Here is a 15425-nt window from a genome sequence, read left to right as displayed (position 1 = left end):
GAATTCTTTGACACCCAGAATTTCCTTAAAAAATAGCATTTTTCTTCTGTTCCTACAATTAACTACCTTCTAATGCATAACAGTTTGCTTATTTGTTTTTATTTTTTGTTTATTTTGTTGCCACCTGCTAGATTTCAACTCCATGGAGGCAAGGAGTAGTTTTATGCAGATTGATGTGCTCTTCGAAGAGCATCTTGCACATAGTAAGCACTCAGTATATGTGAGTTCTAATAAATAATTGATTGGAATAATAGATACAGGGATCTCTCCATGAATAAGTGAGACACAGATAAAGATATTGTAAATTTTGTCTGGGAGCTGCCATCAGAGCTGGGGACCCATTAGATGCCACTGCTGCTTTCCTCAATTCTTTTCCTGGGTAAATTTTTGCAGCAAGTGGTTCTGAGTTCATAGGGAAAGATAACGAGATGGCCAGTCTGGCTTCCCTTGGTGTTTTGTAAAGCAGCCCAGGACCTAATTTTATAATTCTCTATGAACAATGTAGAGTTCAGAATTCCTGCAGTTTCTTTGAGATGAATTTCTCTCACCTACAAAGAATTTTTTTCCTGAACTTTTTAGGTTAGAGAATTTTTATGCTTAATTATTCACCAATCTATTCTTTTCTATTCAGTTTCCAAGAAATTCCTTAATTATTTTGCTACTTATTGCACACTTGCCATTTCCCTGCTGTCTTATGGATTTATTAGAGTTTTTCTTAATAGTTATTTTTAACTAATTCAGGTTGGAGGGCAGGTAAACTCATGCAATCATGCATGACATGTGAACCAGAAGACGCTGAGAGTTCAATTTCATTAAAAGTGGTATAAAAACCGACAAGCTCATAGGGCACTGCACATAGCCCAAATAGATGAAATGGCTCATAGAGAATTGTACGACGATTTCTTTAAGGCTACACAAAATGATGTTATTCATTAAAAAGAAAAAACTGATACGTATTCTGGAGTGTTAATGCATTTATAGAAGCTGTATGTGTTTACATACATTGATAAATGAAATTCTCATTATGAGGTGATCTTAATTTTTTTTGAGAGTAAAAAGTGATTTTCATATTAAAAGTAAGTAGAGAACAAATAGATATTTTAATATAGGCTACATTTACTAAACATGATCTAAAGAACTGAAGCAATTGACTTCAATTACATCTTTTTCAATAAAAAACTAAAACTGATTTAAAGGAAAAATTTTGATATATAAGAGCATAATAAGTTTGACTATAATAAGTTAGTAGACTATAGATACAATATAGTTTCAGAAATATGTATATATGTATGGATTTTTATGTGTATATATGTGTGTATGTATATATTTCAAGAAGAAATTTAGGAAGTAGTAGACTATAACAGTAATCAATGGATTAATTTTCTCAGCCTGCAGAATACAAAACAGCAAATTCACTTAATATTGAAATACATAACTGATACATAAATTTAAACTTGAAGGGGAAAGTAAAAATAATAGTTTTTCAAGTCATGCTTCATAAGAAATTGTAGCAGTGATATGTTTAGATGAAAAGATTTTTATAAAAAATTGTACCATATTTATTAATGTGTTAGTGTAAATTTTTATACTTTCATGTAGCTCAAGACGCTTCATAACGCTTCCTCTAAAGCATTTTATTTTAATCTAATGTTGTTTGTTCCCTCCCTCCCTCCCTCCTTTCTTTCTCTCTCTCTCTCTCTCTCTCTCTCTCTCTCTCTCTCTCTCTCTTTCTTTCTTTCTTTCTTTCTTTTTCTCTCTCTTTTTCTTTCTGGACAAAGTCTCCCACTGTCAACATAGGTAGAGTGTCATGGCATCATCACAGCTCACAGCAACCTCAAACTCCTGGGTTCCACCAATTCTCTTGCCTCCGCCTCTCCAGTAGCTGGCAATACATTTGTTTTCCTCCATTTAGTAGAAACTGGGTCTCACTCTTGCTCTGGCTGATCTTCAACTCCTGAATTCAGGTGATTCATCCTCCTCAGCCTCCCAGAGTGCTAGAGTTATACCCAAGAGCCACTATGCCCGGCCTGTTCTCATCACCTGTATTCTCGAGAATAATGTTCAAACTAGTTTTAATATACTGCAATAATGATATACATAACTTCTGAGGAAATTTTGTAAGCATGTTAAATGTTCATTGGACTAAGTAATTTAGATTTCTTGACCAAGTTCTATTTGTAATGCAATTTCATAATGTTCTTGACGTTTAAGAAATTTGGGGTTGTGGGGAGCAGAAAATCACCCCACATTTTACCTCAGTCAAAAATATTTTTGAAGTGACCTCTGAAAAATGCTTTTGCTTTTATTTGCCTAAATATCATTTCAAACTATTCATTTCAAACTATTTATCAAGTGATATATTGGCCTGGAACTGTGCTAGGCTAAAAGTTCCAAGTTCAATAGGAGTTTTAGCAGCTCCATATGTAGCAACAAGCACAAATTAATTACAGCAGCACATTTCTGTGATTCACATACAATGGTTTGCCTTTCCAGTCGAAATAAAAATTTTTGCTGATGCATAGGAAGCACACTATAAAAAGTGGACAAAAGTCTACAAAAAACTATAAAAAACTGGGAAGAAATTTTTTAAAAATTCAGTTATTAGAAACTGTAAGTGGAACTTCAGGCTTGTTTAACCACAAAGTTAGCCAGACAGGATACACGCCTAAGAGACTGAGGTTATAATATTCCAGCAGGATAGTGCTTAAAGGTTTAGGTCCCTTCAATTGAAGAAAAATTAGGCACAGGATTACCACATAAATGATGAAACTATCTAGAAATTGAACCATGCACTGAAGTGTGTTCCAAAATTTCTTTAACTGTTGCAAAGATGAGATAAAGACATTCTGTCGTATACAGAAGCCAAAAGTCTTATTATCCACAGTATCTGATGGAATAACTGAAAGATGAACTCAAACATGAAGCAAAATTAATAAAAAGGAAAGCGAGAGTAGGAATTAGGATGCAATTTTATGGAAATAGAATATTAAAATACATTAGTAAATTTAAGGAAACATTAAAAAATAGAAACAAAAGCAGTACTGAACTGAAAAATAAATTTAAAGCATTGTGGAGTTTAAGTAGCAGATAATAATAATAGAGGAAATTATAGTAAGCAAGGAGTTTTCAGAAACTATATAGAAATCTGTGATTTATTGTTAAGAAGAAAAATGTGGATTAGCTTTATGCATTGAAAGAGAATTTTTTTTTTATGCAAGATGAACTTCTATAATCAGCACTCAAAGAAAAACAGTGTAGATAAAAAAGTGAAAAAAAAAATTACTCTGTTTCCAAAAGCCAAAAATATAATACTGTAACTATCATGATTTCTCTAAAAAATGCACTGGACAATTCAATTAAGTGAAATATTTCTTTAAAGCAATACCTCATTGGGGCCTGGTGTGATGGCTCATGCCTGTAATCCCAGCACTTTAGGAGACCGAGTCAGGTGCGTTATCTGAGCTCAGGAGTTAGAGACCAGCTCTGAGCAAGAACAAGACCAAATCTCTAAAAAATAGCCACGCATTGTTGTGGGCACCTGTAGTCCAGCTACTTGGAAACAAAGGCAAGAAGATCATTTGAACCCTAGGTTGCTGTGAGCTATGATGCCACAGCACTCTACTGAGGATGACGAAGTGAGACTCTGTCTCAAAAAGAAAAAAAAAAGGCAATACCTTATTGGATGATATGTATAGCTAATACTTGGGTGTTTTTTCCTCCTTTGATTTTTCTGTTTTATAAATCATGCAAAAAATGCAGACAAAATAATTCTGTTGAGCAAGTTATGATTAAAAAACCTTGACCAAAAGTCAGGAAATTGGACTGTGTAAGAAAGAGCTATTTTGTATCTGACTGTGACAGCTCTGTGATTATCTCTGTAGTTACCCAGTAGCCTTCTACTGACCCTTGACCGAGATAAGGGTGAGAGATGTTGCTAGTGATTCATACTGCGCTGTTTAAAGTTTGCAGCTCCCCTGGAGGAACTTTGAGGGTGAAAATGTCTGTATTGTTTGTTTGTTTGTTTGTTTTTTTTTTGTAGAGACAGAGTCTCACTGTACCGCCCTTGGTAGAGTGCCGTGGTGTCACATGGCTCACAGCAACCTCCAACTCCTGGGCTTACGCGATTCTCCTGCCTCAGCCTCCCCAGCAGCTGGGACTACAGGCACCCGCCACAAGGCCTGGCTATTTTTTGGTTGCAGTTTGGCCGGGGCTGGGTTTGAACCCGCCACCCTCGGCATATGGGGCCGGTGCCCTACTCACTGAGCCACAGGCGCGGCCCCGAAAATGTCTGTATTGTTTCTGAGATATATACTGAAGATAGATTGTGAAGACCCAAGCACAAGTCAGCATTATTCGTTCCCCGAATTATTGGTGTAGTCCCCATGACTTTTCTGCCTCTGTTGTTGCCTTGCCCTGTTCGTTTGTAAGCATAGAGGCCAGACTCCTCTGCTCAAAAGCCTCCAGCAGGTCCCTATGTCTCTCAAAGAAAAATTAGAAATTTACAAAGTGCCTGCAAAGCTCTATGTAATCTGCCTCTGGTTACCTCTTTCACTTGGATTCCTACTCTCTGATTGTACGTGGTCTGCTGGCTACACTGGCTTTCTCAGAGTGTGTGGAAAAATTGGGGTGTTCCACTTTAAAGTCCCTAATTTTATTCTTTCATGAGCCTGGAAAATTCATCTCATTCTTCCGTAGGAAAAATCACCCTTTTTCACTTCCTCATACCATTATTCCCTTTTTGCATATTAGATCTTTCTGGCTATGGGACCTAAAATAATACACCATTCCAACAACATATAATTTTATCTTTTTTATTATTCTCCATGGCATCATTGTGGTTTAGTTGATATATATTTTATTAGCTTATTTATTTTGTTTCCTCCAGGTATACAAGGAAATTTGATCTCTTTTTATTAACTTTTATATCACCTGTGATTAGAACACTGCCTCACACACTGTAGGAGGGTGGGATAGTTTTGAGGTACAGCTACGTTGAATACTCTGAGGCTTTATGGGTATCTGGATTTGATTTTTGGCCAAGATAAGAGTGTAGCCTTTATGACACCCAGTCAAGTTGACACATGTAATAAATCAGGACAATATGAAAGCCTGAAACCCTGTAAGACTGTCTGTTTGCTGATAGTTTTAAATAGGCACACATGTTAGACAACCTGAATGCATCATATGACAAAAGGGAAATCAAGCTAGACCTCCCATTTGATCCTGCAATCCCATTACTGGGCATCTACCCAGAAGGAAAGAAATCCTTTTATCATAAGGACACTTGTACTAGACTGTTTATTGCAGCTCAATTTACAATTGCCAAAATGTGGAAACAGCCTAAATGCCCACCAACCCAGGAATGGATTAACAAGCTGTGGTATATGTATACCATGGAATACTATTCAGCTATTAAAAAAAATGGAGACTTTACATCCTTCGTATTAACCTGGATGGAAGTGGAAGACATTATTCTTAGTAAAGCATCACAAGAATGGAGAAGCATGAATCCTATGTACTCAATTTTGATATGAGGACAATTAATGACAATTAAGGTTATGGGGGGAAGCAGAAAGAGGGACGGAGGGAGGGGCGTGGGGCCTTGGTGTGTGTCACACTTTATGGGGGCAAGACATGATTGCAAGAGGGACTTTACCTAACAATTGCAATCAGTGTAACCTGGCTTATTGTACCCTCAATGAATCCCCAACAATAAAAAAAATAAAAAAAATAAATCTCCATCTGAAACTTTCCTCCTGAGATTTTCTGGAGTCAATATTCTTTGTAAGGGTCTTGACGGCCCTTGACAGAATAAAGACACTGGAAATGTATGGTTGACTTATGTCTGAAACCTCCCTAAGTGTTTGCCTGCACTTTGTTGCTCTTTTGGTTCCTCAAACTTTGCCTTCAAAAAAATTAGTGAGTTTGCTCTGTGAAGTCTTCTAAGTATTTTGACTCATTCCCACATCCGAAATCTTTGTGCAGGTGCTCATAAAACTTTTCCTGAATGAATGAATGAATGAATGCCATTCAGTTCTTTTTAGACTGCTCAGGTTGTGATAACAAATATGGGCTAGGTGGCTATCAACAACACGAATGTATTTCTCCCAGTTCTGGTTGCTGTGAAGTCCAAGATCACGGAAGAGTAGATTTCTGGGTAGGGCCCTTTCCTTAAAGACAGTGGCAGTGCCTTCTTGCTGTGTCCTGATGTGTTGGAACAACTGAACAAACTCTCTGGGATCTTTTATAAGGGTGACAATGTCATTCATTCGAGCTACACCTTATAAGTAATTACCTCCCAAGGTCCCACCTTCCGATACTATCACCTTGAGCAGGGAGTAGGAATTCAACATAAGAATTTTATAGGGACACAAATGCAGGCCCTAGTAATGTGTGTTAGGACTCTGCAATATTTCGTAGCAGGAAAATCCACAGTGTGAGTTCATCAGGATTATTTAATCATTCTCTTTATAGGTATCTTAAATTCTTTTGATTAATATTGCTTAGAGTAGCTAAATTTTAAATCCTTGTCAATCAGGATAAAAGCAAGAGTACCATGGAGACATGACTTCTCCTAATTATGTCACAGCTCATTTCAGCCTCAGTCACTGGAACAATTGCTGGGCTTTCTATTAAACAGGGAAAATCAAAAGCAACAGACAGGGAGAAGCATTAACATAAGAACAAATAAATGCACTTTGCATCACCTTTCTGGAGCAAATGACAATTTAAGACCATCCACTATGAAAACACAAAAACACAAACTTTTTTTTTCTATTACTTTTTCCTTTCTTTATCTTACATTGCCAGTGAATATCTCTATCCTCCTTCACAAATTTACATTATGTTGTTCACTAATGTTTATTACCCTGTGACCTGAAAATAGCATGATTTTTCTTTATAAGATTACTTTTCCATGTTTTCTGAATAACTTTGGTAGGTATATTAGAAAATGATGCGTATGTTTTACTCCGCAAAATACCAAATATCTAGCTCTATAGCCTCACTGTTACTAATTGTATTTGTCATATTTGTTTTTGGTCCCTATTTTGCCTCATTTTGACCATTCTTAATAAATTTATGGTATAAAATTGCTAATATGTATTTTTTGAATTTCAAAATTTTCTCATATAAATTTAAAAGCCTTATTTAAGTGCATAATATTTATGACAGTATCTGTGTTTATATTAAGGAAATATAAAGTTTTATATGATTACTCAGAGTTTTTTTTGCATTTCATACACTGTATTGTTAATATATACATATTTTCTTTTTGTTATTTTGGGAGATATCTTCTGCCTTTCCTGCTAATCAATTTGTTTTGTAAATTCTTTATTTGGAGGAGATAATGAAATGTAGGTATGGTCTATAGTCACAGTAAATCAAAATTACTCTTGGAAATTTTGTACATTGTTTCCAGGTATGAAGCTTAAATCTTGCCTTATAATAAGTCCACCAAAGATTTGTTATTAGCTTAAAAATTCATAGCAGATAGTTTCTATGAAAAAGGAAAGTTTATGTTAAAAACCATGTAAAATGGAATACAGTGATTGGAGTCACATGAAGGCAACATGATGACACCGTGTGAACATACAGAAAAGGGCCACCTGGGGGAGGACATTTAAATCTCTAGGAGTCTGATTACACAATTATTCTAGAAATTATGGTTGTACAATGAGACACTATATTTGCAATCAATACATCTTTTGTTTTATGCTGACACTATTTTGTTGCTAAATATTGTAAATTAAGCTTTCATAATTTATCTACCTTTGTATCATTATAGATGAAAAATTCTTCTTCCATGTTTCATACATCTGTTGACTATGTAAAAGGGAAGATAGTTTGATCATTGTTACTTAAAGGGAGGCATGTTTTGTAAGAACTGACTAAGCTGCCTAAATTAAGATGTTACAAATGTGTTTGATAGTGTGTAGGGATACTGATTTGTATATATTGATTCAAACAATGCATAAATAATGTCTACAATGTCATTACCAACATTAGCAAAAAAATCATTCCCTCCCCCTCACTACTAGCCTTTGAAGAATAATAATAAGCTCTGTTATGGCTATGTAGGATAACCACCTAAAAACTGCTTCTGCTTTCAAAATGAGAATCATTCTCTGAACTCTCATGACATCTAATAAAGTTTCTTTTTATTCAGACTGTGAAAGTACTAACTGAGTATCACTACCACACATTGCCCCATGAATGTGCTTTGATTACTACAAAAAAATTGAGTATGAGTTTAACCTGTGATTTTTAGAGCAGAGAAAAATTTTCATATGAATAATTTTATAAAAAATAAAGATAGTCAAATGTTCAGTCCTAAATTAATTCAGATTATAATAATTAAAATTTGTACACCTGTGTCATTCACAGAGCCAAAATACAAATTACCATTCCTTGCTTCCTTAGAGATTATAGTTATAGTGTATTAACTGCAATTTTATAAGCCCATCTATGTAAATACATTTCACAGTCATTTCCAGTAATCATGGGAATGGATAACTCATTTTTGAAAGAGTTATAAACCTATTGATTTCTTTGGCTACCATTAAAACTAGTATTCATACAAATATAAAATTCTCAAATTTTGAGGAAAAAATAAAAGCTTCTTCTACTTTTTCCTTTTTTTTTTAAATTTTAAATTAGAATAGTTAGAGATCATTATTATCTTGGCCAGTTTGTACTAATATAACCCAATGACATACACTCAGTTGCTCACACAACTGAAATTTAAAACCTAAGATCAAGGAACTCACAGGTTCCTGGTCTGATCAGTGTCCTTCCGCTGTTTTTTCAACTTTCTTCTCCTTGTACCTTCTTATGATGGAGAGAGAGAGATTGTCTCTCTTTTGTCTCTTATCACTAAGCTCATGTCTCTATCACCAGCTCACTAATGTCTTTTGGTGGTAGCTACATTTAATGGCCTAATTATTCCCCCAAAGTCTTCATATCTAATAGAATCACATTAGGAATTTGGACTTACACAACTAAAATTTTGGAGGACCCAAACATTCAGTCAATAGCAAGTACAAAGATTGATAGTTTAGCAATTCTAATACTCTATTTTTCACCTTAGATTTCCTAAGCAACTGAAAAAAGACATGTTCAATAATCCAGAATTCAGAGATACTGGAAATGTTCAAACAAAGATGGTACTGACATGTATTTCTTCATTCTCTGACCATTCTTCCTCCAATTTCAGCCTTTAAAGCCAATGTGTAGGAAAATGAAATATTGAGTGAAGTATATGTTTTAAAATCTACCTGAAACATATGACATACACATGTTTTATATACATAAAAATTTTGCATGTGTGTGTGAATTTTCATACCTGTGAACAGAAGAAGGAACAAGTAGATTTCATGTTTCCCTCCAATAGCCAAGTTGTTGTCAACTTCTTTGCAGACACACTCATCTAGAGTTAGGGTTAGGGTTATGAGCAAAAGAGTGAGGAGAAAAGAGAGGCAAGAAATATTAGTAGTGCTTCCTACTACAGGATGACTCAGAACTTGCCTTTTTCTATGAAAAGTTTGTAACAATATGGTAAGAAAATTCTTATTAATAAAAATATGCAACTCATAGGTTTTTAAATTGGATTTTGAGTAGACGTACCTTAGGAGAAATATAATTGATTTTTTTCTCCCTTCGCTTATATGTTAGTGGATTTTCCTTTTTATCAAGTTACATCTGTAGTCATCTCAAAGTCCTTCACTCAGTTAATCCCTTCAACATCTACCAGCCCAAAGCCTCACATGATATAAATGTGTATTATGTTTTGAACCTATATTACCTATTTTAGATATAGATGCTACAACAAAGAATGAAAAGCTATTTTAATAGGGAGTAAAAACATATGAAGGTAGCTTTAATTTTTTTTTTTTTTATAATAAATAGTCCTAAATGAGGGGTAAATATGTAGAAGCAATCCACACATCTTTGGTAAACTTATCTTTGACAAAATTGCCAAGAATATACACTGAGGAAAGGACAGGCTCTTCACAAATGGTCCTTTGGGTGTCCATAGGAAACTGGGTGTCCATATGCAGAAAAATAAAACTAGACCTTTTTATCTTTCTGTATACAAAACCCAAATCAAAATACATTACAAATTTAAGTCAAATTGAAACTATGAAAATACTAAAAGAAAATTTTGGAGAACTACAGGACGTTATTCTGGACAAGGACTTCTTGAGTAATACCCTAGAAGCACAGGCAACCAAAGCAAAGTTGGACACATAGGATCACATCTAGCTAAAAGCTTCTGCACAACAAAGGACCTAGAAACAATCAGCAAAGTGCGAGACACTACACAGAATGAGAGAAAATATTTGCAAACTGCACATATGACAAGGGATTAATAACTAAAATATATAAAGAGCTCCAACAGCTTGATAACAAAAAATCAAATAATCTGATTAAAAAATGGGCACAGATCTGAATTAGCATTTCTCAAAAGAGAACATACAAATGGACAATAGGCATATGAAAAAATGCTCAAAATCATTAGTCATGAGAGAATTGTGCATCAAAAGTACAATAGATACCACCTCACCCCAGTGAAAAAGACTTCTATCAAAAAAGACAGGCAATAAGGAATGTGGCCAGGATGTGAAGAAAGGGTAACCCTCGTACATTGTTGGTGGGAATATAAATTAGTGCAACCACTATGGAAAACAGTATGGTGATTCCCCAAAAGACATAAAATAGCAAACTACAACATGACCCAGCAATCTCACTGCTTGGAATATATCCAAAGGATTAGAATTCAGTATATGGAAAAGAGATCTGCCCTCCCGTGTTTACTGAAGCCCTATGCACAATAGTCAAGATATGGAGTCAGCCACAATGTCCATCAGTGGATAAATAAATGAAGAAATTGTGGGACATATACACAATGGAATCGCATATATGCACAAAAATGAATGAAATCCTGCCATTTGCAACAGCATGACTGGAACTGGAAAAAGAATAGGCTAAATAAAATAATCTGAGCACAAAAAGCAAATCTCACATGTTTTGCTCCTATGTGGCAACGGAACTTTTAAAAAATTTGATCTTACAAAGCTGGTTGCAGTGGCTCATGCATGTAATCCTTGCAATCTGGGAGGCTGACATGGGTGGATTGCTTGAGCTCATGAGTTCAAGACCAGTCTGAGCAAAAAGTAAGACACTGTCTCTAATAAAAATAGAAAAACTGAGGCAAGAAGATCACTTGAGCCCAAGAGTTAGAGGTTGCTGTGAGCTATGATGCTAGAGCACTCAAACCAGGGCAACAGCTTGAGACTCTGTCTCAAAAAAAAAAAAAAAAAATGATCAAATGATCTTACTAAGACAGGAGTAGAAAGATGTTTACACCAGGGTCTGGGAACTATATCAGAAAGGAGGGATAAAATGACAATAGTTAATTGGTGCAAAAATACATACATATAAATATATATATATATTAGGATGAACAATATTTGATAGAACAACAATGTGATTACAATCATTAGTAAGTTGGTTATACTTTATTTTTGCATGACTGGAGATTTGAACAAACAGCAGCTTTGCCGAGGGTATAAACTCTCTCCTGTAATTATTAAGTCAAGAACAGACTATAAGGTATGGGATGGCGTGTAGCAAAAGTCTTTATTCAGTGTTTGGATTTTATACTTTTCTAGTCACCTACACACTTAATCTATCATCTGTTAGTTTCACCATTACCTCATTTGACCTATCTGAAATTAACTTGAAAGGAAATATCCTGTTACTATATCAACACAATCACTTCTGCAGTAAACATCTTCTTCTAGACACTGACTAATCTCTGGGCAGGTATCTAAATAAAGATCACAAAGAAGAAAGTAGCCACAGGGGAACAGAGTTAATGGAAGATTATCTTCAAGCGTTCACTCAGTTTACTCAGTATGAAGTAAGGACTGTGTCTTTCCTCAGGGCAGAGTACCTATAGACCTCTGACAATATGTTGTTAACATATGTCAACCTTCTGGCCCGTATCTCTGAGGAAGGGCGGCATGCCCTTTGATCTCAGGCTTCATGGGGAGCACAGCTTCAGAGACTGGGCTTGTGGAATTTTTAATTCCAAGCAAGCCAACTCTATGTGTGTCCCTGGGGGCTCAGGTCCCTTAAGCCTCTGGAAAAAAAGCAAGCCATTTTAAACTCACACTGAGTTCACTTTGTGTGCTTGATGTAGGATGTGTTTATTTCTAAATATTATCCTACATTTATAATAACTAAAAGAGTAGAATTGGAATGTTCCTGACACAAAGAAATGAAAAAAACCTGAGGCCATGGATACTTTATTTACCCTTACTTGATTAATTCACGTTGTAAGCCTGCATCAAAACATCACATGTATCCTATAATAATATACAACTGTTATGTACTCATAATAAAAAAAAATGTAGATGTAAATGTTCAAAGAGCTTAACAAGAAACGGAATCAAATTATGAAATTTGTTAGCAAACATCTACATCTTTGCATAATCTTATCTTATATAGCATATAAAATGTGATTTTCATACATTTACAATCAGACGGCATTAGTGATATTAATGAAGAACTGAGAAAGTGCCAGAAAAAGGCTGTCTCAGGACTAAAGTGCTTCCCCCCCAAACAATAACACGTTAATATGGAAATATGTACATAGATATAAACAGGAAAAGTACAAGATATCCCATGGTGTGATTTTTGCTCAAAGTGACTTAGGGAAAAAACTTCAGCATGGTTCAACCAAAGTTGAGCCATCCGTATGAGGGAAAAAGTGAGTCATCAGTATGCTAAGGTACTAATGAATGGACAGCTTTCAGAGATTTCATAATGAATCACAATAGTAAATTGTAGCATGAGAATACTTTTATTTTTTTCACCTCTCCTCCAAAATCAAGTTGAACCCTTTCAAAATAGCGTGCTGTTAAATTAATATTTTTATTCCCTGACATGATTCGTTTATTTTTTCTTTCAAAGCCTCTAAGCCTTTTTAAAAGTAAACTACTCTTTTAATAAAGATATGAAAAAGAATATTAAAGGGGCAGAACTCCTTCAAGTTAATGCTTGTGACACTGAAATCCAAGAGAGTGATTGCATCCAAAGAAATTTTTTTTTAAATAAAGAACGACTGGAAAAAAATGTAACAAAGTATGACAGTAAACAAATTTATCCCCTGACATGTCATATTTTAAGGTATATCATACTTCTGGATGAGATCACCTTAGACCGTCCAGCTCATCTCCCAAATTACATAGCTGTATGTGTGAGTGTAGGTCTAGGTGAGAGATCAGTAGAACAGTCTATTAAACAATGCACAAAAACTTGAAAAATTTAAAAAAATTAAAAAGTTGGGAAGAGTTACTTATGATGCTAAATGTTCTTTTTGTTGTTGTTGTTGTTGCTGCTGTGGTCATTGTTGTTTAGCAGGCCCAGGCTGGATTTGAACCTGCCAGCTCTGGTGTATGTGGCTGGCACCCTAGCCGCTGAGCTACAGGCACCGAGCCAGCTAAATGTTCTTTATAAAAAAAAATACACACATATGTAAAACTTTAATAGGATTTTTTATTTATCTTGTTTTTAATCAGGCCCATGTTGAAGTCCTACTTTATATAGTAGTCAACAGTAAATAGAATTAATAACAATAAACTCATTCAAAATATGAAAAGAAATTTTTGTCATAGTATAATCCAATTTGATAATGCATAATTATCATTATCAATCCTAATTAATTAAATAATTAAACTGCAAAAATAAGTATTCAGAAGCCAAGTTGAAATTAATTCAGATTTTAAAAAGAAATGTATTGGATAATAATTTCTAGAGTATTTTAATATTGTCTACTGAAAATATTAATTGTAGATACAAGAGTGAAATAGCATGGGAACCTTAATCCTGAAGTTGTGCTATTGTAATTGTCCTCATCAGTAATGTTCTCTTCAAAATATTGTAGTCATATTAAGAATATATAGTAACAAGGGCAATTTCTTTAAGTCTTGCTTTCTATGGCAATAATGTGGGGGGTTTTGACATTTTGAATTTTTGCTATATTGAATGTGTTAAAAAATATCATTTTTTTCTCCATGTAGCTTCAAATTTAGCCTGTTAAGTATTCTTAAAATACCAGATGGGAACATGACAGAAGATCTACAGCACCAGCTGGAAGAAGCTTGCATTGGCCAAATTTGGAACAACTAAACATCAAAAAGAATAGTGATATTGATGATTTATAACACTGAGTTAAGAGTTAGGAAAAAATACATTTTTTTTGAAATAAAATAATAATAACATCATATGCTTTTAAAAATATAGAACAAATCTTAATTCAGAATAATAGATTTCCAAATTTGGAAAAGCAAGTGGTATATTTGATTAATGAGTTCTTGCCAGCATTACACTCTGTATGTGGCTGCTTATTGTACCTACATATATAATCTGTTACCTACACGGAATATTTTACTATTTAAAAAATTAATCCAATATATATTATGAAATAACCTGAATATAATGCACAAAACAATATACAAAATACTTATTGCTGACTCTGAATATGTAATGGTTATTTGTATGCAACTGAGGGGAAAAAAGCATATATACATAACTTCAAAAGGTAGATTTGTGACCATATATCAATAATTATGAAAGAAAATTTTCCATGAATAACATTATTTTCTAGGTTAAGGACTTGTTTAGTGTTTTAAAGGGGACAGGTCGCCATGTTCAAATTGTGGCACTACTTACAAAAGAATGGGCTTAGGCACTTCTCTTCATTTTTAATCTGTAAAAGAGGGATGATTATTTTAAGTAACTCACAGGGATCTGTGAAGAATAAATGGATTAAGACCTTTAGAAATGTATATCAGGATTTAGTCTGTGAAATTTTCTCAGTAGTCTCATAATAGTGAAACAAACCTAATAGTAATTATCTAAATTTGTATACTTGTTACCATGTTAAAACTCTGCATATTTTAGTATCATAGTGTATTTTCATCTTGAACTCTATTTATTATCAATAGGTCTATTTCAGCTATAAATGGAAGATACAGAAGCAAAGTCGTTTCCTCAGTCTTTCATAATATAATTTCATCACTGAGGTCCAAATTCCTGTGTGTATAATGACAATTTTGAAACTTAACCACTAAAAAATGTTCCACATGTGATATATTCAGTTTTGAACATGACAATTGGGTTGCTTATGTTTTAGTCAAGTACAGGTGGTGTCCTCCTAATTGTGAGTTGTGAAACAAATTGCCTTATATTTTTTTTCTGGAAGACCTCAAAAATCTGCCTCTCAATTTTAAAAATTACAAATATCTCTTAACTTTATTTGCATATGAGATTCAGTGGGATTTAGTCTTTTTGAGTCAGGGTTATTGAACATGCCACACATTTTCTTTTTTTAAAGGAAATGAACATGAAAATGTCAG

Source organism: Nycticebus coucang, chromosome 1 (assembly GCF_027406575.1).
Source record: "Nycticebus coucang isolate mNycCou1 chromosome 1, mNycCou1.pri, whole genome shotgun sequence".
Lineage (NCBI taxonomy): Eukaryota > Metazoa > Chordata > Mammalia > Primates > Lorisidae > Nycticebus > Nycticebus coucang.
This window is presented reverse-complemented; position numbering follows the sequence as displayed.